The following is a 5029-nucleotide window of genomic DNA, read 5'->3' as shown; positions in this document are numbered from 1 at the left end:
CCTAGCGTGCCATTCTTTCTCACATTCCTTTTGCACTTGCTGGTGAAAGCCTATAAGAAAGCGGTCCTCTTCTAACTTCAGTGTTGGAAATAATACTGAGAGGGGGCGGTGAATCAGTATTATCAAGTCAATAAAACTTTTTTCATTTCCAAACTCTGATTCATATATTCTACTTCCACAATTTCTTATGATTAAGTTAATTGATCTTCAATGAGTGCATTAGAACATTATCAACCATATTATCAGTTAACAGATGCAGTAACATAGAGTAGATCATCACACATAAGGCACACACATGAACACCATGATATAAGGTGGAAACCCAATGTGGGAGAAAACCACCTGATGCAAGTCATCTCAATCTTCTTCTTAATAAGAAAATCCTTTTACAATATTTTGTACTGGTGCAGTCTTATACTAGTACGGGAGCTACAACCCCCTTTGCTCTTGTACTAGCCGATCCATTTACTAGTACGCAGGCTGCTACCTGCTACAATGCTCCAAAGATTTCCTTTAGCTCTTGTACTAGCTTAGATACTAGTACGTAGGTGCTGGCCTACAATCTTTTCTGTTTCATCAACTTTCAAACTGGATACACTGAAGCACAACACATAATCTGAAAGGCCACATTTCATCCAATTTTGATACTGGACCCAACAACAACATTGAAGGCATGAAGATCATAATCAAACAACCTTCTGAATCACCCAATCACCAGATCAATACATATACAATGAGAGTTATCAACCAGATCTAGTCCACCAGATCATATAAGGATAAGTCATTATGAACCTGATCCATTCATCTATCAATACTTAAGCTAATCATAATCATTCAATCAATCACTACTATTATCAGAACATAATACCAGAAGCCAGACATCACTACAAAACCCAGAACACAGCTGTAATAAACAGGGGTAGCTAAATAGATTTCATGAAAAGTCTGCAGCTTCACCCATATAACACCTGCGTACATCCGCACTGTTTCCAACTTCTTTCCTACGTACCCACGCACTGTGCCTCAAGGACTTCCTGCGCACCTCCGCTCTGTGTCCAATAGGATGCCTGCGCCCCTCCGCACCTTCTGCAATTCTGGGCCTGCGAAACTGCGCACCTGCAACGCTTCTGGACCTGCGTACCTATGCACTTTTCCTTCACTGTACTTGCGGTCCTGCGGGTATAGATGATTTCAAGACTTCAAGAATAACCCAGACTGTCAGATCTACAGATCTGAACATGCGCCGAGGAGATATCAACCCATTAGTAGATCTGACTTGTAATTCTCATGTTTCTCCTTGATATTGATTCAACTCTCTCTCACAAACCGATTACAAGAATTTCAGATCTAGCTTCTCTTAAGATCTTCTAATTTAACACACATTTAGCCAAATGATCTCCTTTTCTTTATATAGGCAGGCTCTTCCTAAAATCATGGATCAATACCATAGATAACCAATACAAGGGATCCAAACCGGGGCTAAATTAGATCCTATACCACGGGCCAAAACCATAGAATCAAGAACGGCGGGCTAAATACCACGAGCCAAACATAAGAAACCCCACGTGAGCGTGCTTCTCTGCCTTGAAGTGAGTGAACTGGGGTCCGCACCTTTTACATGGTGTACCTGTGTACCTCTGCCTGCGGTTCCGCAGCTTTTGTACGGTGTACCTGCGTACCTCTTGTTTTCTTCATTATTTGTGAGCTAATCATCAATATCTGCTACTGACCTGTTGTACAGTGATCCATCACCTGTATGAGTTGCCATAAAGGACAATACTTTAGCCATAATTCCAACAATCTCCCCCTTTGGACTTGATGGCAAGGCTTACTTGTCATACTAAGGACTTGTCATTTGATTCCTTTAAGCTGTCCTGCATCCCATGTATTATGTCACATCTGATATCTCTTTTGTAGATTCATCTGAATGTATATAAGTGAGATGTTCTTCTATGAGTGGGTTGCCATCAAGTACAACACATGCATCATAATGCCAACAATCCCCCCCTTTGGACTTGATGGCAACAACACCATATCACTCTCCCCCTCTGACATCAAGGGCAAAGGGTTATGCTCCCCCTAAGAACATGCTCCCCTTGACTATAAACCAGATCTGCTGAAATCTCTGAATGAGCTCCCCCTTTGTATATGCCACGGTGCACCAATCTGATAATGCTCTTTCTGAGAACAAGCTGAAATATTTGCTCTGCTATATAGTGTTGTTCATGCTCAATCTCCCCCTGACTGTAAGCAAGGTCTGCAAAAAGATGTTCTACAAGAAGAACATGACTCTATATATCATAAATGACCTTCCTATCACCAAAAGACTCAATACATACATCCATCACCCAACCAAGTGGGGATACATCAGGAACTAAATACATTACATCTTTTATCATAAGGAGAAACACCAAAGCCATCCAGATCATCATTTGGGAATATCTGCATCAATCAACATATGTACGAAACAACCTATCATCATATAGGTAAGAGCTTATCATCATCATGTCTCCAACAATGCAACTTTGAATAATCATCCATGTATCCAGCCAACAATCCTCATCCATATATGTGCCAAGAACAATAGGAATCCTGCATCATAACTGTAATATATGATCTTTATGCATATGACGACAACAGCATATGAGTGACTCATCATCAAGTAAAGAAGATGTGAATTCAAGCTATGTACTTCTCCTTATCCTTATGAAGATCACCATGTAAGCACCACATATGTAGCATCTGATCTGAAAATCAACTATGTAAACCCCAAGAATCATATGAGATGGACAACTCATAACCTCAAATCTGATCTAAATACCATGTGAACAGCTCATAGCAAGATGAATCATTTATCTATATAAGCATCATCACCAAGGACTATTAACCATAATGCCAACAATGCATTAAGAGCATATGCTCCCCCTAAACTTGTGCCAAAAGTCAACCAATAAATGCCTTAAGACAGATCCGCAGTTTCTCATTATATGGCCTGCGTGGCTCCGCACTTCACCTTCCGCTCCTCTATGTATCCCCGCACATGACTTTCTGTGTTTCTGCGTATTCCAGCAGAGAGCCTTCTACTACAGCGCGTACCCATGCACCTGTGCCATCAATCGCGCCGCGTACCTCTACTGTGGCCACGCACCCTCAGATGCTATCGCGTCGCGTACCTCCGCAGGTTTTCCTTCTATCGCTCCGCGTACCTCCGATCTTGCTCCGCACCGCTTCTTCTGTCTCGCCGCGTCCGTCCGCATGTGCCCTTTTGTTACGCCGCGCACTTATATTGTACCTTCGCAGCTCGACCTCCTATGTCGCCGCGTACCTACGCACCAGGACCATTGCTGCGCTGCGTACCCTCGCACTTTCACAGTGAATGGTCTGCGTACCTCTGATTAGAACCCAATTAACAGTCCTCCTCTGTGCTACTGACAGTCAGATTCCCAGATCTGATCTTGTGCTCGAGAGATCACACTTCATAGATTCACTTCCAACTTCACTTTCCCTACTGCCTTTCTTCAAACAATCATATACGCGATTGTGCAGTATCCAACTCGCGTATATACGCGACTTCCCTTTATGGAGTTTGCATATGAGATTCAGGACACTGAAGTTTTGTACTTTCAGCTCCCTCTGATTCTGGTATGTCTGTACGTTGTGCTGTGCTGCCTTTTTCTGACTGTACTTCCTTTTTCCTCCATATCTTCAAGCGTGATGATGACATTTTCTCCTTTTGATATGGTGCCCACACTTTGTTCCTGCATTCCTTAGCTATATGTCCAAGCTTGTTACATGCATAACATCTTACATGTTTCATATTCCTCCTGCAACAGTCAACAACTTTATGACCATATATATTACAAGCAAAGCAATATCCATTAAAGTACCTTGAATGTGATGATCTTTCTGCATAATGGTCTTGAACCCTTCTTCTTCTACATCTAGCTGCAACATGTCCAAGATTATGACATACATAACATTCAGCGTTATTCATAGGAGGAGTAAAGGATTTTCTTTGAGGAATCTCTTTCCTTGGTTGATGATGAGATTGATCTTTCATTTCTTCATTGATCACTTTAGATTTCTCTTTAGAGTTCCTTGCCTCACCTTGTGAACTAGATTCACCTTCAACAGATTCATGGAAACCAAGACCAGTCTTTATAGCAGGAGACCTTTGACTACTAAGAATATCATCCAAGACTTTAGAACTATCTTGAAATCGTAAAAGCTTATCCTTTTCTTCTAATTTACCTTTCAAGATATTTACCTCAACCTGAAGTTGTTCTTCCTTTTCTAGATATTGCTTCTTCATGTCTTCTTCAGCTTTCCTTTCTTTTTCCAACTAATGCTTTAGCTTGAGAATCTCCTTTTCTTGTTCTTCATTCAGATCCTGTTGCATTTGACGAATTCTGAAGGCACATTCTAGCTGAGATTTTAAGCTGATAACTTCGTTTCCCTGTTTTTCAATATCTTGGACTAGATCTTTATTCTGCTTCTTTGATTCTTCAAGATCTTCCTTTAGTGAGCGGATCGTGGCTTCAATATTTTCATAATAACTGGATCGATCTCTGAGCTCCTTGATTGTTGTGTTCTTTTCAATGACTTCATTTCTTAGTGATGTTACTTCATCCAACAACTTTTGATATTTGTCCTTAAATAGCTTCCTTACCTTGCTTCCTCTCTCTTGATGAGATTTTAGTTCGGCAGTTACCCTTTCAAAAGCATAGTTCCTTTTGTCCAATAGATCTTGCTAAGTTCTAATTTTGTCTGTAAGACTTTTAAATTCTGCCTCAATTTGATATCTTTCTTGCTCACCCATAAGAGCAAATTCAGTAGTCTCACTATCACTTTCATCTTTTCCAAAAGGAAAGATATCTGGAACATCAGAGGATAGCAAATTCATACCTGATAGTTCATCTTCATTATGAAATGATTCTGAATCTGATTCTGAATCTGAAGAGCCTCTTATACCTAATCCCCAATCGATTCTCCCACTGTCATAGTTCTTCTGAGATGTCTTCTTCTTCTT

Source organism: Pinus tabuliformis, chromosome 6 (assembly GCF_031772625.1).
Source record: "Pinus tabuliformis cultivar Carrire ecotype Pingquan chromosome 6, CPIR1, whole genome shotgun sequence".
NCBI classification, from domain to species: domain Eukaryota; kingdom Viridiplantae; phylum Streptophyta; class Pinopsida; order Pinales; family Pinaceae; genus Pinus; species Pinus tabuliformis.
Note: the sequence above shows the minus strand (reverse complement) of the source record.